We start from the raw sequence: 25,213 nt of genomic DNA on the forward strand, positions 1-25,213 counted from the left end.
AGAGTAACGTTTCGGGCAGGCTGGTTTTTTGGTTCTTCCCTGGGGGCTCAGTGTTAGACTCCGATGCAGCAAAACAGGTTTACTGTATCCCTTCGACCATCATATTGACGATGAAACACAGAAATTGCATCGGGAATCAATACCAAATTCACAATACCGATATATATTGACGAGAGTAACGTTTCGGGGAGTCTGTTTTTTGGCTCTTCCCTGGGCGCTCAGTGTTAGTCTCCGATGCACCACATCAGGTTTACTGTATACCTTCGACCATCATATTGACGATGAAACACAGAAATTGCATCGGGAATCAATACCAAATTAACAATACCGATTTATATTGACGAGAGTAACGTTTCGGGTAGGCTGCTTTTTGGCTCTTCCCTGAGGGATCAGTGTTAGACTCAGATGCACCACAGCAGGTTTACTGTATTCCTTCGACGATCATGTTGAAGATGAAACACTGAAAATGCATCGGGAATCAATACCAAATTCACATTACCGATTTATATTGACGAGAGTAACTTTTCGGGCAGTCTGGTTTTTTGGTTCTTCCCTGGGGGCTCAGTGTTAGACTCCGATGCAGCAAAGCAGGTTTACCGTATCCCTTCGACCATCATATTGACGATGAAACACAGAAATTGCATCCGGATTCAATACAAAATTCACAATGCCTATTTATATTGACGAGAGTAACGTTTCGGAGTGTCTGTCTTTTAACTCTTCCCTGGGGGCTCAGTGTTAGACTCCGATGCACGACAGCAGGTTTACTGTATCCCTTCGACCATCATATTGACGATGAAACACAGAAATTGCATCGGGAATCAATACGAAATTTACAATACCGATTTATATTGACGATAGTAACGTTTCGGGGAGTCTGTTTTTTGGCTCTTCCCTGGGGTCTCAGTGTTAGACTCCGATGGACCACAGCAGGTTTACGGTATTCCTTCGACCATCGCATTGACGATGAAACAGAGAAATTGCATCGGGAATCAATACACAATTCACAATACCGATTTATATTGACGAGAGTAACGTTTCGGGCAGTCTGGTTCTTTGGTTCTTCCCTGGGGGCTCAGTGTTAGACTCCGATGCAGCAAAGCAGGTTCACTGAATCCCTTCGACCATCACATTGACGATGAAACACAGAAATTACATCGGGAATCAATACAAAATTCACAATACCGATTTATATTGACGAGAGTAACGTTTCGGGTAGGCTGCTTTTTTGGCTCTTCCCTGAGGGATCAGTATTAGACTCCGATGCAGCAAAGGAGGTTTACTGTATCCCTTCGACGATCATATTGAAGATGAAACACAGGAATTGCATCGGGAATCAATACCAAATTCACAATACCGATTTATATTGACGAGAGTAACGTTTTGGGCAGTCTTGTTATTTGGTTCTTCCCTGGGGGCTCAGTGTTAGACTCCGATGCACCACAGCAGGTTTACTGTATTCCTTCGACCATCACATTGACGATGAAACAGAGAAATTGCATCGGGAATCAATACAAAATTCACAATACCGATTTATATTGACGAGAGTAACGTTTTGGGCAGTCTTGTTATTTGGTTCTTCCCTGGGGGCTCAGTGTTAGACTCCGATGCACCACAGCAGGTTTACTGTATTCCTTCGTCCATCACATTGACGATGAGAAAGAGAAATTGCATCGGGAATCAATACAAAATTCACAATACCGATTTATATTGACGAGAGTAACGTTTCGGGCAGTCTGGTCTTTTGTTCTTCCCTGGGGGCTCAGTGTTAGACTCCGATGCACCACAGCAGGTTTACTGTATTCCTTCGACCATCACGTTGACGATGAAACAGAGAAATTGCATCGGGAATCAATACAAAATTCACAATACCGATTTATATTGACGAGAGTAACGTTTCGGGCAGTCTGGTTATTTGGTTCTTCCCTGGGGGCTCAGTGTTAGACTCCGATGCACCACAGCTGGTTTACTGTATCCCTTCGGCGATCATATTGAAAATGAAACAGAGAAATTGCATCGGGAATCAATACAAAATTCACAATACCGATTTATATTGACGAGAGTAACGTTTCGGGCAGTCTGGTTTTTCGGTTCTTCCCTGGGGGCTCAGTGTTAGACTCCGATGCAGCAAAGCAGGTTTACTGTATCCCTTCGACCATCATATTGACGATGAAACACAGAAATTGCATCCGGATTCAATACAAAATTCACAATGCCTATTTATATTGACGAGAGTAACGTTTCGGAGTGTCTGTTTTTTAACTCTTCCCTGGGGGCTCAGTGTTAGACTCCGATCCACCACAGCAGGTTTATTGTATCCCTTCGACCATCAAATTGACGATGAAACACAGAAATTGCATCGTGAATCAATACCAAATTCACAATACCGATTTATATTGACGAGAGTAACGTTTCGGGGAGTCTGTATTTTGGCTCTTCTATGGGTGCTCAGTGTTAAACTCCGATGCACCACAGCAGGTTTACTGTATCCCATCGTCCATCATATTGACGATGAAACACAGAAATTGCTTCGGGAATCAATAGAAAATTCACAATGCCGATTTATATTGACGAGAGTAACGTTTCGGGTGAGCTGCTTTTTGGCCCGTCCCTGAGGGATCAGTGTTAGACTCCGATGCTCCACAGCAGGTTTACTGTATCCCTTCGACGATCATATTGAAGATGAAACACAGAAATTGCATCGGGAATCAATACAAAATTCACAATACCGATTTATATTAACGAGAGTAACGTTTCGGGCAGTCTGGTTTTTTGGTTCTTTCCTGGGGGTTCAGTGTTAGACTGCGATGCACCACAGCAGGTTTACTGTATTCCTTCGAGCATCACATTGACGATGAAACAGAGAAATTGCATCGGGAATCAATACAAAATTCTCAATACCGATTTATATTGACGAGAGTAACGTTTCGGGCAGTCTGGTTTTTTGGTTTTTCCCTGGGGGCTCAGTGTTAGACTCCGACGCAGCAAAGCAGGTTTACTGTGTCCCTTCGACCATCATATTGACGATGAAACACAGAAATTGCATCGGGAATCAATACCAAATTCACAATACCGATTTATATTGACGAGAGTAACGTTTCGGAGTGTCTGTTTTTTAACTCTTCCCTGGGGGCTCAGTGTTAGACTCCGATGCACCATAGCAGGTTTACTGTATCCCTTCGACCATCATATTGACGATGAAACACAGAAATTGCATCGGGAATCAATTCCAAATTCACAATACCGATTTATATTGACGAGAGTAACGTTTCGGATAGGCTGCTTTTTGGCTCTTCCCTGAGGGATCAGTGTTAGACTCCGATGCACCACAGCAGGTTTACTGTATTCCTTCGACGATCATATTGAAGATGAAACACAGAAATTGTATCGGCAATCAATACCAAATTCACAATACCGATTTATATTGACGAGAGTAACGTTTCGGGCAGTCTGGTTTTTCGGTTCTTCCCTGGGGGCTCAGTGTTAGATTCCGATGCAGCAAAGAAGGTTTACTGTATCCCTTCGACTATCATATTGACGATGAAAAACAGAAAATGCATCCGGATTCAATACAAAATTCACAATGCCTATTTATATTGACGAGAGTAACGTTTCGTAGTGTCTGTTTTTTAACTCTTCCCTGGGGGCTCAGTGTTAGACTCCGATGCACGACAGCAGGTTTACTGTATCCCTTCGACCATCATATTGACGATGAAACACAGAAATTGCATCGGGAATCAATACCAAATTCACAATACCGATTTATATTGACGATAGTAACGTTTCGGGGAGTCTGTTTTTTGGCTCTTCCCTGGGGGCTCAGTGTTAGATTCCGATGCACCACAGCAGGTTTACTGTATCCCTTCGACCATCATATTGACGATGAAACACAGAAATTGCACCGGGAATCAACTCCAAATTCACAATACCTATTTATATTGTCGAGAGTAACGTTTCGGGTAGACTGCTCTTTGGCTCTTCCCTGAGGGATCAGTGTTAGACTCCGATGCACCACAGCAGGTTCACGGTATTCCTTCGACGATCATATTGAAGATGAAACACAGAAATTGCATCGGGAATCAATACCAAATTCACAATGCCGATTTATATTGACGAGAGTAACGTTTCGGGGAGTCTGTTTTTTGGCTCTTCCCTGGGGGCTCGGTGTTAGACTCCGATGCACCACAGCAGGTTTACTGTATCCCTTCGACCATCACATTGACGATGAAACAGAGAAATTGCATCGGGAATCAATACAAAATTCACAATACCGATTTATATTGACGAGAGTAACATTTTGGGCAGTCTGGTTATTTGGTTCTTCCCTGGGGGCTCAGTGTTAGACTCCGATGCACCACAACTGGTTTACTGTATTCCTTCCACCATCACATTGACGATGAAACAGAGAAATTGCATCGGGAATCAATACAAAATTCACAATACCGATTTATATTGACGAGAGTAAAGTTTCGGGCAGTCTGGTTTTTTGGTTCTTCCTTGGGGGCTCAGTGTTAGACTCCGATCCACCACAGCAGGTTTACTGTATTCCTTCGACCATCACATTTACGATGAAACAGAGAAATTGCATCGGGAATCAATACAAAATTCACAATACCGATTTATATTGACGAGAGTAACGTTTCGGGCAGTCTGGTTTATTTGTTCTTCCCTGGGGGCTCAGTGTTAGACTCCGATGCACCACAGCAGGTTTACTGTATTCCTTCGACCATCACATTGACGATGAAAGAGAGAAATTGCATCGGGAATCAATACAAAATTCACAACACCGATTTATATTGACGAGAGTAACGTTTCGGGCAGTCTGGTTATTTGGTTCTTCCCTGGGGGCTCAGTGTTAGACTCCGATGCACCACAGCAGGTTTACTGTATCCCTTCGACGATCATATTGAAAATGAAACAGAGAAATTGAGTCGGGAATCAATACAAAATTCACAATACCGATTTATATTGACGAGAGTAACGTTTCGGGCAGTCTGGTTTTTCGGCTCTTCCCTGGGGGCTCAGTGTTAGATTCCGATGCACCACAGCAGGTTTACTGTATTCCTTCGACCATCACATTGACGATGAAACAGAGAAATTGCATCGGGAATCAATACAAAATTCACAATACCGATTTATATTGACGAGAGTAACGTTTCGGGCAGTCTGGTTTTTTGGTTCTTCCCTGGGGGCTCAGTGTTAGACTCCGATGCAGCAAAGCAGGTTTACTGTATCCCTTCTACCATCATATTGACGATGAAACACAGAAATTATATCCGGATTCAATACAAAATTCACAATGCCTATTTATATTGACGAGAGTAACGTTTCGGAGTGTCTGTTTTTTAACTCTTCCCTGGGGGCTCAGTGTTAGACGCCGATGCACCACAGCAGGTTTATTGTATCCCTTCGACCATCATATTGACGATGAATCACAGATATTGCATCGGGAATCAATACCAAATTCACAATACCGATATATATTGACGAGAGTAACGTTTCGGGGAGTCTGTTTTTTGGCTCTTCCCTGGGGGCTCAGTGTTAGTCTCCGATGCACCACAGCAGGTTTATTGTATCCCTTCGACCATCATATTGACGATGAAACACAGAAATTGCATCGTGAATCAATACCAAATTCCTAATACCGATTTATATTGACGAGAGTAACGTTTCGGGGAGTCTGTTTTTTCGCTCTTCCATGGGTGCTCAGTGTAAAACTCCGATGCACCACAGCAGGTTTACTGTATCCCTTCGTCCATCATATTGACGATGAAACACAGAAATTGCTTCGGGAATCAATAGAAAATTCACAATGCCGATTTATATTGACGAGAGTAACGTTTCGGGTAGGCTGCTTTTTTGGCTCGTCCCTGAGTGATCAGTGCTAGACTCCGATGCACCACAGCAGGTTTACTGTATCCCTTCGACGATCATATTGAAGATGAAACACAGAAATTGCATCGGGAATCAATACAAAATTCACAATACCGATTTATATTAACGAGAGTATCGTTTCGGGCAGTCTGGTTTTTTGGTTCTTCCCTGGCGGTTCAGTGTTAGACTGCGATGCACCACAGCAGGTTTACTGTATTCCTTCGAGCATCACATTGACGATGAAACAGAGAAATTGCATCGGGAATCAATACAAAATTCACAATACAGATTTATATTGACGAGAGGAACGTTTCGGGCAGTCTGGTTTTTGGTTCTTCCCTGGGGGCTCAGTGTTAGACTCCGATGCAGCAAAGCAGGTTTACTGTATCCCTTCGACCATCACATTGACGATGAAACACAGAAATTGAATCGGGAATCAATACCAAATTCACAATACCGATTTATATTGACGAGAGTAACGTTTCGGAGTGTCTGTTTTTTAACTCTTCCCTGGGGGCTCAGTGTTAGACTCCGATGCACCACAGCAGGTTTACTGTATCCCTTCGACCATCATATTGACGATGAAACACAAAAATTGCATCGGGAATCAATACCAAATTCACAATACCGATTTATATTGACGAGAGTCACGTTTCGGGTAGGCTGCTTTTTTGGCTCTTCCCTGAGGGATCAGTGTTAGACTCCGATGCACCACAGCAGGTTTACTGTATTCCTTCGACGATCATGTTGAAGATGAAACACAGAAATTGCATCGGGAATCAATACCAAATTCACAATACCGATTTATATTGACGAGAGTAACGTTTCGGGCAGTCTGGTTTTTTGGTTCTTCCCTGGGGGCTCAGTGTTACACTCCGATGCAGCAAAGCAGGTTTACTGTATCCCTTCGACCATCATATTGACGATGAAACACAGAAAATGCATCCGGATTCAATACAAAATTCACAATGCCTATTTATATTGACGAGAGTAACGTTTCGTAGTGTCTGTTTTTTAACTCTTCCCTGGGGGCTCAGTGTTAGACTCCGATGCACGACAGCAGGTTTACTGTATCCCTTCGACCATCATATTGACGATGAAACACAGAAATTGCATCGGGAATCAATACCAAATTCACAATACCGATTTATATTGACGATAGTAACGTTTCGGGGAGTCTGTTTTTTGGCTCTTCCCAGGGGGCTCAGTGTTAGACTCCGATGCACCACAGCAGGTTTACTGTATTCCTTCGACCATCATATTGACGATGAAACACAGAAATTGCACCGGGAATCAATTCCAAATTCACAATACCTATTTATATATTGACGAGAGTAACGTTTCGGGTAGGCTGCTCTTTGGCTCTTCCCTGAGGGATCAGTGTTAGACTCCGATGCACCACAGCAGGTTCACGGTATTCCTTCGACGATCATATTGAAGATGAAACACAGAAATTGCATCGGGAATCAATACCAAATTCACAATGCCGATTTATATTGACGAGAGTAACGTTTCGGGGAGTCTGTTTTTTGGCTCTTCCCTGGGGGCTCGGTGTTAGACTCCGATGCACCACAGCAGGTTTACTGTATCCCTTCGACGATCATATTGAAGATGAAACACAGAAATTGCATCGGGAATCAATATAAAATTCACAATACCGATTTATATTAACGAGAGTAACGTTTCGGGCAGTCTGGTTTTTTGGTTCTTCCCTGGGGGTTCAGTGTTAGACTGCGATGCACCACAGCAGGTTTACTGTATTCCTTCGAGCATCACATTGACGATGAAACAGAGAAATTGCATCGGGAATCAATAGAAAATTCACAATACCGATTTATATTGACGAGAGTAACGTTTCGGGCAGACTGGTTTTTTGGTTCTTCCCTGGGGGCTCAGTGTTAGACTCCGATGCAGCAAAGCAGGTTTACTGTATCCCTTCGACCATCATATTGACGATGATACACAGAAATTGCATCCGGATTCAATACAAAATTCACAATGCCTATTTATATTGACGAGAGTAACGTTTCGGAGTGTTTGTTTTTTAACTCTTCCCTGGTGGCTCAGTGTTAGACTCCGATGCACCACATCAGGTTTACTGTATTCCTTCGACCATCGTATTGACGATGAAACAGAGAAATTGCATCGGGAATCAATAGAAAATTCACAATGCCGATTTATATAGACGAGAGTAACGTTTCGGGCAGTCTGGTTTTTTGGTTCTTCCCTGGGGGCTCAGTGTTAGACTCCGATGCACCACAGCAGGTTCACGGTATTCCTTCGACGATCATATTGACGATGAAACACAGAAATTGCATCCGGATTCAATACAAAATTCACAATGCCTATTTATATTGACGAGAGTAACGTTTCGGAGTGTCTGTTTTTTAACTCTTCCCTGGGGGCTCAGTGTTAGACTCCGATTTACCAAAGCAGGTTTACTGTATCCCTTCGACCAACATATTGACGATGAAACACAGAAATTGCATCGGGAATGAATACCAAATTCACAATACCGATTTATATTGACGAGAGTAACGTTTCGGGTAGGCTGCTTTTTGACTCTTCCCTGAGGGATCAGTGTTAGACTCCGATGCACCACAGCAGAATTACTGTATTCCTTCGACGATCATATTTAAGATGAAACACAGGAATTGCATCGGGAATCAATACCAAATTCACAATACCGATTTATATTGACGAGAGTAACGTTTCGGGCAGTCTGCTTTTTTGGTTCTTCCCTGGGGGCTCAGTGTTAGACTCCGATGCAGCAAAGCAGGTTTACTGTATCCCTTCGACCATCATATTGACGATGAAACACAGAAATTGCATCCGGATTCAATACAAAATTCACAATGCCTATTTATATTGACGAGAGTAACGTTTCGGAGTGTCTGTTTTTTAACTCTTCCCTGGGGGCTCAGTGTTGACTCCGATGCACCAAAGCAGGTTTACTGTATCCCTTCGACCATCATATTGACGATGAAACACAGAAATTGCATCGGGAATCAATACCAAATTCACAATACCGATTTATATTGACGATAGTAACGTTTCGGGGAGTCTGTTCTTTGGCTCTTCCCTGGGGGCTCAGTGTTAGACTCCGATGCACCACAGCAGGTTTACTGTATCCCTTCGACCATGATATTGACGATGAAACACAGAAATTGCACCGGGAATCAATACCAAATTCACAATACCTATTTACATTGACGAGAGTAACGTATCGGGTAGGCTGCTTTTTGGCTCTTCCCTGAGGGATCAGTGTTAGTCTCCGATGCACCACAGCAGGTTTACTGTATTCCTTCGACCATCACATTGACGATGAAACAGAGAAATTGCATCGGGAATCAATACAAAATTCACAATACCGATTTATATTGACGAGAGTAACGTTTCGGGCAGTCTGGTTTTTCGGTTCTTCCCTGCGGACTCAGTGTTAGATTCCGATGCACCACAGCAGGTTTACTGTATTCCTTCGACCATCACATTGACGATGAAACAGAGAAATTGCATCGGGAATCAATACAAAATTCACAATACCAATTTATATTGACGAGAGTAACGTTTCGGACAGTCTGGTTTTTCGGTTCTTCCCTGGGGGCTCAGTGTTAGATTCCGATGCACCACAGCAGATTTACTGTATTCCTTCGACCATCACATTGACGATGAAACAGAGAAATTGCATCGGGAATCCATACAAAATTCACAATACCGATTAATATTGACGAGGGTAACGTTTCGGGCAGTCTGGTTTTTTGGTTTTTCCCTGGGGGCTCAGTGTTAGACTCCGATGCAGCAAAGCAGGTTTACTGTATCCCTTCTACCATCATATTGACGATGAAACACAGAAATTGCATCCGGATTCAATACAAAATTCACAATGCCTATTTATATTGACGAGAAAAACGTTTCGGAGTGTCTGTTTTTTAACTCTTCCCTGGGGGCTCAGTGTTGACTCCGATGCACCAAAGCAGGTTTACTGTATCCCTTCGACCATCATATTGACGATGAAACACAGAAATTGCTTCGGGAATCAATAGAAAATTCACAATGCCGATTTATAGTGCCGAGAGTAACGTTTCGGGTAGGCTGCTTTTTGGCTCGTCCCTGAGGGATCAGTGTTAGACTCCGATGCACCACAGAAGGTTTACTGTATCTCTTCGACCATCATATTGACGATGAAACACAGAAATTGCACCGGGAATCAATACCAAATTCACAATACCTATTTATATTGACGATAGTAACGTTTCGGGTAGGCTGCTTTTTGGCTCTGCCCCGAGGGATCAGTGTTAGACTCCGATGCACCACAGCAGGTTCACGGTATTCCTTCGACGATCATATTGAAGATGAAACACAGAAATTGCATCGGGAATCAATACAAAATTCACAATACCGATTTATATTGACGAGAGTTACGTTTTGGGCAGTCTGGTTATTTGGTTCTTCCCTGGGGGCTCAGTGTTAGACTCCGATGCACCACAGCAGGTTTACTGTATTCCTTCGACCATCACATTGACGATGAAACAGAGAAATTGCATCGGGAATCAATACAAAATTCACAATACCGATTTATATTGACGAGAGTAACGTTTCGGGCAGTCTGGTATTTTGGTTCTTCCCTGGGGGCTCAGTGTTAGACTCCAATGCACCACAGCAGGTTTACTGTATTCCTTCGACCATCACATTGACGATGAAACAGAGAAATTGCATTGGGAATCAATACAAAATTCACAATACCTATTTATATTGACGAGAGTAACGTTTCGGGCAGTCTGGTTTTTTTGTTCTTCCCTTGGGGCTCAGTGTTAGACTCCGATGCACCACAGCAGGTTTACTGTATTCCTTCGACCATCACATTGACGATGAAACAGAGAAATTGCATCGGGAATCAATACAAAATTCACAATACCAATTTATATTGACGAGAGTAACGTTTCGGGCTGTCTGGTTATTTGGTTCTTCCCTGGGGGCTCAGTGTTAGACTCCGATGCACCACAGCAGGTTTACTGTATCCCTTCGACGATCATATTGAAAATGAAACAGAGAAATTGCATCGGGAATCAATACAAAATTCACAATACCGATTCATATTGACGAGAGTAACGTTTCGGGCAGTCTGGTTTTTTGGTTCTTCCCTGGGGGCTCAGTGTTAGATTCCGATGCACCACAGCAGGTTTACTGTATTCCTTCGACCATCACATTGACGATGAAACAGAGAAATTGCATCGGGAATCAATACAAAATTCACAATACCGATTTATATTGACGAGAGTAACGTTTCGGGCAGTCTGGTTTTTTGGTTCTTCCCTGGGGGCTCAGTGTTAGACTCCGATGCAGCAAAGCAGGTTTACTGTGTCCCTTCTACCATCATATTGACGATGAAACACAGAAATTGCATCCGGATTCAATACAAAATTCACAATGCCTATTTATATTGACGAGAGTAACGATTCGGAGTGTCTGTTTTTTAACTCTTCCCTGGGGGCTCAGTGTTAGACTCCGATGCACCACAGCAGGTTTATTGTATACCTTCGACTATCATATTGACGATGAAACACAGAAATTCCATCGGGAATCAATACCAAATTCACAATACCGATTTATATGGACGAGAGTAACGTTTCGGGGAGTCTGTTTTTTGGCTCTTCCATGGGTGCTCAGTGTTAAACTCCGATGCACCACAGCAGGTTTACTGTATCCCTTCGTCCATCATATTGACGATGAAACACAGAAATTGCTTCGGGAATCAATAGAAAATTCACAATGCCGATTTATATTGACGAGAGTAACGTTTGAGTAGGCTGCTTTTTGGCTCTTCCCTGAGGGATCTGTGTTAGACTCCGATGCACCACAGCAGGTTTACTGTATCCCTGCGACGATCATATTGAAGATCAAACACAGAAATTGCATCGGGAATCAATACAAAATTCACAATACCGATTTATATTAACGAGAGTAACGTTTCGGGCAGTCTGGTTTTTTGGTTCTTCCCTGGGGATTCGGTGTTAGACTGCGATGCACCACAGCAGGTTTACTGTATTCCTTCGAGCATCGCATTGACGATGAAACACAGAAATTGCATCGGGAATCAATACCAAATTCAAAATACCGATTTATATTGACGAGAGTAACGTTTCGGGTAGGCTGCTTTTTGACTCTTCCCTGAGGGATCAGTGTTAGACTCCGATGCACCACAGCAGGTTTACTGTATTCCTTCGACGATCATATTGAAGATGAAACACAGAAATTGCATCGGGAATCAATACAAAATTCACAATACCGATTTATATTGACGAGAGTAACGTTTCGGGCAGTCTGGTTTTTTGGTTCTTCCCTGGGGGCTCAGTGTTAGACTCCGATGCACTAAAGCAGGTTTACTGTATCCCTTCCACCATCATATTGACGATGAAACACAGAAATTGCATCCGGATTCAATACAAAATTCACAATGCCTATTTATATTGACGAGAGTAACGTTTCGGAGTGTCTGTTTTTTAACTCTTCCCTGGGGGCTCAGTGTTAGACTCCGATGCACCACAGCAGGTTTACTGTATCCCTTCGACCATCATATTGACGATGAAACACAGAAATTGCATCGGGAATCAATACCAAATTCACAATACCGATTTATATTGACGATAGTAACGTTTCGGGGAGTCTGTTATTTGGCTCTTCCCTGGGGGCTCAGTGTTAGACTCCGATGCACCACAGCAGGTTTACTGTATCCCTTCGACCATCATATTGACGATGAAACACAGACATTGCACCGGGAATCAATACCAAATTCACAATACCTATTTACATTGACGAGAGTAACGTATCGGTAGGCTGCTTCTTGGCTCTTCCCTGAGGGATCAGTGTTAGACTCCGATGCACCACAGCAGGTTCACGGTATTCCTTCGACGATCATATTGAAGATGAAACACAGAAATTGCATCGGGAATCAATACCAAATTCACAATGCCGATTTATATTGACGAGAGTAACGTTTCGGGGAGTCTGTTTTTTGGCTCTTCCCTGGGCGCTCGGTGTTAGACTCCGATGCACCACAGCAGGTTTACTGTATCCCTTCGACGATCATATTGAAGATGAAACACAGAAATTGCATCGGGAATCAATACAAAATTCACAATACCGATTTATATTGACGAGAGTAACGTTTTGGGCAGTCTGGTTATTTGGTTCTTCCCTGGGGGCTCAGTGTTAGACTCCGATGCACCACAGCAGGTTTACTGTATTCCTTCGACCATCACATTGACGATGAAACAGAGAAATTGCATCGGGAATCAATACAAAATTCACAATACCGATTTATATTGACGAGAGTAACGTTTCGGGCAGTCTGGTATTTTGGTTCTTCCCTGGGGGATCAGTGTTAGACTCCAATGCACCACAGCAGGTTTACTGTATTCCTTCGACCATCACATTGACGATGAAACAGAGAAATTGCATCGGGAATACATACAAAATTCACAATTCCGATTTATATTGACGAGAGTAACGTTTCGGACAGTCTGGTTTTTTTGTTCTTCCCTGGGGGCTCAGTGTTAGACTCCGATGCACCACAGCAGGTTTACTGTATTCCTTCGACCATCACATTGACGATGAAACACAGAAATTGCATCGGGAATCAATACAAAATTCACAATACCGATTTATATTGACGAGAGTAACGTTTTGGGCAGTCTGGTTATTTGGTTCTTCCCTGGGGGCTCAGTGTTAGACTCCGATGCACCACAGCAGGTTTACTGTATCCCTTCGACGATCATATTGAAAATGAAACAGAGAAATTGCATCGGGAATCAATACAAATTTCACAATACCGATTTATATTGACGAGAGTAACGTTTCGGGCAGTCTGGTATTTTGGTTCTTCCCTGGGGGTTCAGTGTTAGACTCCGATGCAGCAAAGCAGGTTTACTGTATCCCTTCTACCATCATATTGACGATGAAACACAGATATTGCATCCGGATTCAATACAAAATTCACAATGCCTATTTATATTGACGAGAGTAACATTTCGGAGTGTCTGTTTTTTAACTCTTCCATGAGGGCTCAGTGTTAGACTCCGATGCACCACAGCAGGTTTATTGTATCCCTTCGACCATCATATTGACGATGAAACACAGAAATTCCATCGGGAATCAATACCAAATTCACAATACCGATTTATATTGACGAGAGTAACGTTTCGGGTAGGCTGCTATTTTGCTCTTCCCTGAGGGATCAGTGTTAGACTCCGATGCACCACAGAAGGTTTACTGTATCCCTTCGACGATCATATTGAAGATGAATCACAGAAATTGCATCGGGAATCAATACAAAATTCACAATACCGATTTATATTAACGAGAGTAACGTTTCGGGCAGTCTGGTTCTTTGGTTCTTTCCTGGGGGTTCAGCGTTAGACTGCGATGCACCACATCAGGTTTACAGTATTCCTTCGAGCATCACATTGACGATGAAACAGAGAAATTGCATCGGGAATCAATACAAAATTCACAATGCCGATTTATATTGACGAGAGTAACGTTTCGAGCAGTCTGGTTTTTTGGTTCTTCCCTGGGGGCTCAGTGTTAGACTCCGACGCAGCAAAGCAGGTTTACTGTATCCCTTCGACCATAATATTGACGATGAAACACAGAAATTGCATCCGGATTCAATACAAAATTCACAATGCCTATTTATATTGACGAGAGTAACGTTTCGGAGTGTCTGTTTTTTACCTCTTCCCTGGGGGCTCAGTGTTAGACTCCGATGCACCACAGCAGGTTTATTGTATCCCTTTGACCATCATATTGACGATGAAACACAGAAATTGCATCGGGAATCAATACCAAATTCACAATACCGATTTATATTGACGATGGTAACGTTTCGTGGAGTCTGGTTTTTGGCTCTTCCCTGGGGGCTCAGTGTTAGACTCCGATGCACCACAGCAGGTTTACTGTATCCCTTCGACCATCATATTGACGATGAAACACAGAAATTGCACCGGGAATCAATACCTAATTCACAATACCTATTTACATTGACGAGAGTAACGTATCGGTGGGCTGCTATTTGGCTCTTCCCTGAGGGATCAGTGTTAGACTCCGATGCACCACAGCAGGTTCACGGTATTCCTTCGACGATCATATTGAAGATGAAACACAGAAATTGCATCGGGAATCAATACCAAATTCACAATGCCGATTTATATTGAAGAGAGTATCGTTTCGGGGAGTCTGTTTTTAGGCTCTTCCCTGGGGGCTCGGTGTTAGACTCCGATGCACCACAGCAGGTTTACTATATCCCGTCGACGATCATATTGAAGATAAAACACAGAAATTGCATCGGGAATCAATACAAAATTCACAATACCGATTTATATTGACGAGAGTAACGTTTTGGGCAGTCTGGTTATTTGGTTCTTCCCTGGGGATCAGTGTTAGACTCCAATGCACCACAGCAGGTTTACTGTATTCCTTCGACCATCACATTGGCGATGAAACAGAGAAATTGCATCGGGAATCAACACAAAATTCACAATACCGATTTATATTGACGAGAGTATCGTTTCGGGCAGTCTGGTTTTTTTGTTCTTCCCTGTGGCTCAGTGTTAGACTCCGATGCACCACAGCAGGTTTACTGTATTCCTTCGACCATCACATTGACGATGAAACAGAGAAATTGCATCGGGAATCAATACAAAATTCACAATACCGATTTATATTGACGAGAGTAACGTTTCGGGCAGTCTGGTTATTTGGTTCTTCCCTGGGGGCTCAGTGTTAGACTCCGATGCACCACAGCAGGTTTACTGTATCCCTTCGACGATCATATTGAAAATGAAACAGAGAAATTGCATCGGGAATCAGTACAAAATTCGCAATACCGATTTATATTGACGAGAGTAACGTTTCGGGCAGACTGGTTCTTCGGTTCTTCCCTGCGGGCTCACTGTTAGATTCCGATGCACCACAGCAGGTTTACTGTATTCCTTCGACCATCACATTGACGATGAAACAGATAAATTGCATGGGGAATCAATACAAAATTCACAATACCAATTTATATTGACGAGAGTAACGTTTCGGGCAGTCTGGTTTTTTGGTTCTTCCCTGGGGGCTCAGTGTTAGACTCCGATGCAGCAAAGCAGGTTTACTGTATCCCTTCTACCATCATATTGACGATGAAACACAGAAATTGCATCCGGATTCAATACAAAATTCACAATGCCTATTTATATTGACGAGAGTAACGTTTCGGAGTGTCTGTTTTTTAACACTTCCATGGGGGCTCAGTGTTAGACTCCGATGCACCACAGCAGGTTTATTGTATCCCTTCGACCATCATATTGACGATGAAACACAGAAATTGCATCTGAAATCAATACCAAATTCACAATACCGATTTATATTGACGACAGTAACGTTTCGGGGAGTCTGTTTTGTGGCTCTTCCATGGGTGCTCAGTGTTAAACTCCGATGCACCACAGCAGGTTTACTGTATCCCTTCGTCCATCATATTGACGATGAAACACAGAAATTGTTTCGGGAATCAATAGAAAATTCACAATGCCGATTTATATTGACGAGAGTAACGTTTCGGGTAGGCTGCTTTTTTGCTCTTCCCTGAGGGATCAGTGTTAGACTCCGATGCACCACAGCAGGTTTACAGTATCCCTTCGACGATCATATTGAAGATGAATCACAGAAATTGCATCGGGAATCAATAGAAAATTAACAATACCGATTTATATTAACGAGAGTAACGTTTCGGGCAGTCTGGTGCTTTGGTTCTTCCCTGGGGGTTCAGCGTTAGACTGCGATGCACCACATCAGGTTTACAGTATTCCTTTGAGCATCACATTGACGATGAAACAGAGAAATTGCATCGGGAATCAATACAGAATTCACAATGCCGATTTATATTGACGAGAGTAACGTTTCGGGCAGTCTGGTTTTTTGGTTCTTCCCTGGGGGCTCAGTGTTAGACTCCGACGCAGCAAAGCAGGTTTACTGTATCCCTTCGACCATCATATTGACGATGAAACACAGAAATTGCATTCGGATTCAATACAAAATTCACAATGCCTATTTATATTGACGAGAGTAACGTTTCGGAGTGTCTGTTTTTTACCTCTTCCCTGGGGGCTCAGTGTTAGACTCCGATGCACCACAGCAGGTTTACTGTATCCCTTTGACCATCATATTGACGATGAAACACAGAAATTGCATCGGGAATCAATACCAAATCCACAATACCGATTTATATTGACGAGAGTAACGTTTCGGGTAGGCTGCTCTTTGGCTCTTCCCTGAGGGATCAGTGTTAGACTCCGATGCACCACAGCAGGTTTACTGTATTCCTTCGACGATCATATTGAAGATGAAACACAGAAATTGCATCGGGAATCAATACCAAATTCACAATACCGATTTATATTGACGAGAGTAACGTTTCGGGCAGTCTGGTTTTTCGGTTCTTCCCTGGGGGCTCAGTGTTAGACTCCGATGCACCACAGCAGGTTTACTGTATTCCTTCGACCATCACATTGACGATGAAACAGAGAAATTGCATCGGGAATCAATACAAAATTCACAATACCGATTTATATTGACGAGAGTAACGTTTCCGGCAGTCTGGTTTTTTGGTTCTTCCCTGGGGGCTCAGTGTTAGACTCCGATGCAGCAAAGCAGGTTTACTGTATCCCTTCGACCATCATATTGACGATGAAACCCAGAAATTGCATCCGGATTCAATACAAAATTCACAATGCCTATTTATATTGACGAGAGTAACGTTTCGGAGTGTCTGTTTTTTAACCCTTCCCTGGGGGCTCAGTGTTAGACTCCGATGTACCACAGCAGGATTACTGTATCCCATCGACCATCATATTGACGATGAAACACAGAAATTGCATCGGGAATCAATACCAAATTCACAATACCGATTTATATTGACTAGAGAAACGTTTCGGGGAGTCTGTTTTTTGGCTCTTCCATGGGTGCTCAGTGTTAAACTCCGATGCACCACAGCAGGTTTACTGTATCCCTTCGTCCATCATATTGACGATGAAACACAGTAATTGCTTCGGGAATCAATAGAAAATTCACAATGCCGATTTATATTGACGAGAGTAACGTTTCTGGTAGGCTGCTTTTTGGCTCTTCCCTGAGGGATCAGTGTTAGACTCCGATGCACCACAGCAGGTTTACTGTATCCCTTCGACGATCATATTGAAGATGAAACACAGAAATTGCATCGGGAATCAATACAAAATTCACAATACCGATTTATATTAACGAGAGTAACGTTTCAGGCAGTCTGGTTTTTTGGTTCTTCCCTGGGGGTTCAGTGTTAGACTCCGATGCACCACAGCAGGTTTACTGTAATCCTTCGAGCATCACATTGACGATGAAACACAGAAATTGCATCGGGAATAAATACAAAATTCACAATACCGATTTCTATTGACGAGAGTAACGTTTCGGGCAATCTGGTTTTTTGGTTCTTCCCTGGGGGCTCAGTGTTAGACTCCGACGCAGCAAAGCAGGTTTTCTGTATCCCTTCGACCACCATATTGACGATGAAACATAGAAATTGCATCCGAATTCAATACAAAATTCACAATGCCTATTTATATTGACGAGTGTAACGTTTCGGAGTGTCTGTTCTTTAACTCTACCCTGGGGGCTCAGTGTTTTACTCCGATGCACCACAGCAGGTTTACTGTATTCCTTCGACCATCACATTGACGATGAAACAGAGAAATTGCATCGGGAATCAATACAAAATTCACAATACCGATTTATATTGACGAGAGTAACGTTTCGGGCAGCCTGGTTTTTTGGTTCTTCCCTGGGGGCTCAGTGTTAGACTCCGATGCAGCAAAGCGGGTTCACTAAATCCCTTCGACCATCACATTGACGATGAAACACAGAAATTGCATCGGGATTCAATACAAAATTTACAATACCGATGTATATTGACGAGAGTAACGTTTCGGGGAGTCTGGTTTTTGGCTCTTCCCTGAGGGATCAGTATTAGACTCCGATGCAGCAAAGCAGGTTTACTGTATCCCTTCGACGATCATATTGAAGATGAAACACAGAAATTGCATCGGGAATCAATACAAAATTCACAATACCGATTTATATTGACGAGAGTAACGTTGCATGTAGGCTGCTTTTTGGCTCTTCCCTGAGGGATCAGTGTTAGACTCCGATGCAGCAAAGCTGGTTTACTGTATCCCTTCGACGATCATATTGAAGATGAAACACAGAAATTGCATCGGGAATCAATACAAAATTTACAATACCGATTTATATTGACGAGAGTAACGTTTCGGGTAGTCTGCTTTTTGGCTCTTCCCTGAGGGATCAGTGTTAGACTCCGATGCAACAAAGCATGTTTACAGTATCCCTTCGACGATCATATTGAAGATGAAACACAGAAATTGCATCGGGAATCAATACAAAATTCACAATACCGATTTATATTGACGAGAGTAACGTTTCGGGCAGTCTGGTTCTTTGGTTGTTCCCTGGGGGCTCAGTGATAGACTCCGATGCAGCAAAGCAAGTTCACTGAATCCCTTCGACCATCACATTGACGATGAAACGCAGAAATTACATCGGGAATCAATACAAATTTTACAATGCCGTTTTATATTGACGAGAGTAACGTTTCGGGGAGGCTGTTTTTGGCTCTTCCCTGAGGGATCAGTGTTAGACTCCGATGCAGCAAAGCAGGTTTACTGTATCCCTTCGACGATCATATTGAAGATGAAACACAGAAATTGCATCGGGAATCAATACAAAATTTACAATGCCGATTTATATTGACGAGAGTAACGTTTCGGGTAGGCTGTTTTTTGGCTCTTCCCTGAGGGATCAGTGTTAGACTCCGATGCAGCAAAGCAGGTTTACTGTATCTCTTCGACGATCATATTGAAGATGAAACACAGAAATTGCATCGGGAATCAATACCAAATTCACAATACCGATTTATATTGACGAGAGTAACGTTTCGGGTAGGCTGCATTTTGGCTCTTCCCTGAGGGATCAGTGTTAGACTCCGATGCAGCAAAGCAGGTTTACTGTATCCCTTCGACGATCATATTGAAGATGAAACACAGAAATTGCATCGGGAATCAATACAAAATTCGCAATACCGATTTATATTGACGAGAGTAACGTTTCGGGCAGTCTGGTTCTTTGGTTCTTTCCTGGGGGCTCAGTGTTAGACTCCGATGCAGCAAAGCAGATTCACTGAATCCCTTCGACCATCACATTGACGATGAAACACAGAAATTACATCGGGAATCAATACAAAATTTACAATGCCGATTTATATTGACGAGAGTAACGTTTCGGGTAGACTGTTTTTTGGATCTTCCCTGAGGGATCAGTGTTAGACTCCGATGCAGCAAAGCAGGTTTACTGTATCCCTTCGACGATCATATAGAAGATGAAACACAGAAATTGCTCGGGAATCAATACAAAATTCACAATACCGATTTATATTGACGAGAGTAACGTTTTGGGCAGTCTGGTTTTTTGGTTCTTCCCTGGGGGCTCAGTGTTAGACTCCGATGCAGCAAAGCAGGTTCACTGAATCCCTTCGACCATCACACTGACGATGAAACACAGAAATTACATCGGGAATCAATACAAAATTTACAATGCCGATTTATATTGACGAGAGTAACGTTTCCTGTAATCTGTTTTTTGGCTCTTCCCTGAGGGATCAGTGTTAGACTCCGATGCACCACAGCAGGTTTACTGTATCCCTTCGACGATCATATTGAAGATGAAACACAGAAATTGCATCGGGAATCAATACAAAATTTACAATGCCGATTTATATTGACGAGAGTAACGTTTCGGGCAGTCTGGTTCTTTGGTTCTTCCCTGGGGGCTCAGTGTTAGACTCCGATGCAGCAAAGCAGCTTTACTGTATCTCTTCGACCATCACATTGACGATGAAACGCAGAAATTACATCGGGAATCAATACAAAATTTACAATGCCGATTTATATTGACGAGAGTAACGTTTCGGGGAGGCTGTTTTTGGCTCTTCCCTGAGGGATCAGTGTTAGACTCCGATGCAGCAAAGCAAGTTCACTGAATCCCTTCGACGATCATATTGAAGATGAAACACAGAAATTGCATCGGGAATCAATACAAAATTTACAATGCCGATTTATATTGGCGAGAGTAACGTTTCGGGTAGGCTGTTTTTTGGCTCTTGCCTGAGGGATCAGTGTTAGACTCCGATGCACCACTGCAGGTTTACTGTATCCCTTCGACGATCATATTGAAGATGAAACACAGAAATTGCATCGGGAATCAATACAAAATTCACAATACCGATTTATATTGACGAGAGTAACGTTTCGGGTAGGCTGCTTTTTGGCTATCCCTGAGGGATGAGTGTTAGACTCCGATGCAGCAAGGCAGGTTTACTGTATCCCTTCGACGATCATATTGAAGATGAAACACAGAAAATGCATCGGGAAGCAATACAAAATTCACAATACCGATTTATATTGACGAGATTAACGTTTCGGGCAGTCTGGTTCTTTGGTTCGTCCCTGGGGGCTCAGTGTTAGACTCCGATGCAGCAAAGCAGGTTCACTGAATCCCTTCGACCATCACATTGACGATGAAACACAGAAATTACATCGGGATTCAATACAAAATTTACAATGCCGATTTATATTGACGAGAGTAACGTTTCGGGTAGGCTGTTCTTTGGCTCTTCCCTGAGGGATCAGTGTTAGACTCCGATGCACCACAGCAGGTTTACTGTATCCCTTCTACGATCATATTGAAGATGAAACACAGAAATTGCATCGGGAATCAAAAGAAAATTCACAATTCCGATTTATATTGACGAGAGTAACGTTTCGGGCAGTCTGGCTATTTGGTTCTTCCCTGGGGGCTCAGTGTTAGACTCTGATGCAGCAAAGCAGGTTCACTGAATCCCTTCGACCATCACATTGACGATGAAACACAGAAATTACATCGGGAATCAATACAAAATTTACGATGCCGATTTATATTGACGAGAGTACGTTTCGGGTAGGCTGTTTTTTGGCTCTTCCCTGGGGGCTCATTGTTAGACTCCGATGCAGCAAAGCAGGTTTACTGTATCCCTTCGACGATCATATTGAAGATGAAACACAGAAATTGCATTGGGAATCAATACAAAATTTACAATGCCGATTTATATTGACGAGAGTAACGTTTCGGGTAGGCTGTTTTTTGGCTCTTCCCTGAGGGATCAGTGTTAGACTCCGATGCACCACAGCAGGTTTACTGTATCCCTCAGACTATCATATTGAAGATAAAACACAGAAATTGCATCGGGAATCAATACAAAATTTACAATGCCGATTTATATTGACGAGAGTAACGTTTCGGGTAGGCTGTTTTTTGGCTCTTCCCTGGGGGCTCAGTGTTAGACTCCGATGCAGCAAAGCAGGTGTACTGAATCCCTTCGACCATCACATTGACGATGAAACACAGAAATTACATCGGGAATCAATACAAAATTTACAATGCCGACTTATATTGACGAGAGTAACGTTTCGGGTAGGCTGTTTTTTGGCTCTTCCCTGAGGGATCAGTGTTAATCTCCGATGCTGCAAAGCACGTTTACTGTATCCCTTCGACGATCATATTGAAGATGAAACACAGAAATTGCATCGGGAATCAATACAAAATTCACAATACCGATTTATATTGACGACAGTAACGTTTCGGGCAGTCTGGTTCTTTGGTTCTTCCCTGGGGGCTCAGTGTTAGACTCCGATGCAGCAAAGCAGGTTCACTGAATCCCTTCGACCATCACATTGACGATGAAACACAGAAATTACATCGGGAATCAATACAAAATTTACAATGCCGATTTATATTGAGGAGAGTAACGTTTCGGGTAGGCTGTTTTTTGGTTCTTCCCTGAGGGATCAATGGTAGACTCCGATGCACCACAGCAGGTTTACTGTATCCCTTCGATGATCGTATTGAAGATGAAACACAGAAATTGCATCGGGAATCAATACAAAATTCACAATACCGATTTATATTGACGAGAGTAACGTTTCGGGCAGTCTGGTTCTTTGGTTGTTCCCTGGGGGCTCAGTGTTAGACTCCGATGCAGCAAAGCAAGTTCACTGAATCCCTTCGACCATCACATTGACGATGAAACGCAGAAATTACATCGGGAATCAATACAAAATTTACAATGCCGTTTTATATTGACGAGAGTAACGTTTCGGGGAGGCTGTTTTTGGCTCTTCCCTGAGGGATCAGTGTTAGACTCCGATGCAGCAAAGCAGGTTTACTGTATCCCTTCGACGATCATATTGAAGATGAAACACAGAAATTGCATCGGGAATCAATACAAAATTTACAATGCCGATTTATATTGACGAGAGTAACGTTTCGGGTAGGCTGTTTTTTGGCTCTTCCCTGAGGGATCAGTGTTAGACTCCGATGGAGCAAAGCAGGTTTACTGTATCTCTTCGACGATCATATTGAAGATGAAACACAGAAATTGCATCGGGAATCAATACCAAATTCACAATACCGATTTATATTGACGAGAGTAACGTTTCGGGTAGGCTGCTTTTTGGCTCTTCCCTGAGGGATCAGTGTTAGACTCCGATGCAGCAAAGCAGGTTTACTGTATCCCTTCGACGATCATATTGAAGATGAAACACAGAAATTGCATCTGGAATCAATACAAAATTCGCAATACCGATTTATATTGACGAGAGTAACGTTTCGGGCAGTCTGGTTCTTTGGTTCTTCCCTGGGGGCTCAGTGTTAGACTCCGATGCAGCAAAGCAGATTCACTGAATCCCTTCGACCATCACATTGACGATGAAACACAGAAATTACATCGGGAATCAATACAAAATTTACAATGCCGATTTATATTGACGAGAGTAACGTTTCGGGTAGGCTGTTCTTTGGATCTTCCCTGAGGGATCAGTGTTCGACTCCGATGCAGCAAAGCAGGTTTACTGTATCCCTTCGACGATCATATTGAAGATGAAACACAGAAATTGCTCGGGAATCAATACAAAATTCACAATACCGATTTATATTGACGAGAGTAACGTTTTGGGCAGTCTGGTTTTTTGGTTCTTCCCTGGGGGCTCAGTGTTAGACTCCGATGCAGCAAAGCAGGTTCACTGAATCCCTTCGACCATCACATTGACGATGAAACACAGAAATTACATCGGGAATCAATACAAAATTTACAATGCCGATTTATATTGACGATAGTAACGTTTCCTGTAATCTGTATTTTGGCTCTTCCCTGAGGGATCAGTGTTAGATTCCGATGCACCACAGCAGGTTTACTGTATCCCTTCGACGATCATATTGAAGATGAAACACAGAAATTGCATCGGGAATCAATACAAAATTTAAAATGCCGATTTATATTGACGAGAGTAACGTTAAGGGCAGTCTGGTTCTTTGGTTCTTCCCTAGGGGGCTCAGTGTTAGACTCCGATGCAGCAAAGCAGGTTTACTGTATCCCTTCGACGATCATATTGAAGATGAAACACAGAAATTGCTCGGGAATCAATACAAAATTCACAATACCGATTTATATTGACGAGAGTAACGTTTTGGGCAGTCTGGTTTTTTGGTTCTTCCCTGGGGGCTCAGTGTTAGACTCCGATGCAGCAAAGCAGGTTCACTGAATCCCTTCGACCATCACATTGTCGATGAAACACAGAAATTACATCGGGAATCAATACAAAATTTACAATGCCGATTTATATTGAGGAGAGTAACGTTTCGGGTCGGCTGTTTTTTGGTTCTTCCCTGAGGGATCAATGTTAGACTCCGATGCACCACAGCAGGTTTACTGTATCCCTTCGATGATCGTATTGAAGATGAAACACAGAAATTGCATCGGGAATCAATACAAAATTCACAATACCGATTTATATTGACGAGAGTAACTTTTGGGTAGGCTGCTTTTTGGCTCTTCCCTGAGGGATCAGTGTTAGACTCCGATGCAGCAAAGCAGGTTTACTGTATCCCTTCGACGATCATATTGAAGATGAAACACAGAAATTGCATCGGGAATCAATACAAAATTCACAATACCGATTTATATTGACGAGAGTAACGTTTCGGGCAGTCTTGTTCTTTGGTTCTTCCCTGGGGGCACAGTGTGAGACTCCGATGCAGCAAAGCAGGTTTACAGTATCCCTTCGACCATCACATTGACGATGAAACACAGTAATTACATCGGGAATCAATACAAAATTTACAATGCCGATTTATATTGACGAGAGTAACGTTTCGGGCAGTC

This window comes from Schistocerca cancellata, chromosome 10 (assembly GCF_023864275.1).
Source record: "Schistocerca cancellata isolate TAMUIC-IGC-003103 chromosome 10, iqSchCanc2.1, whole genome shotgun sequence".
Taxonomy (NCBI): domain Eukaryota; kingdom Metazoa; phylum Arthropoda; class Insecta; order Orthoptera; family Acrididae; genus Schistocerca; species Schistocerca cancellata.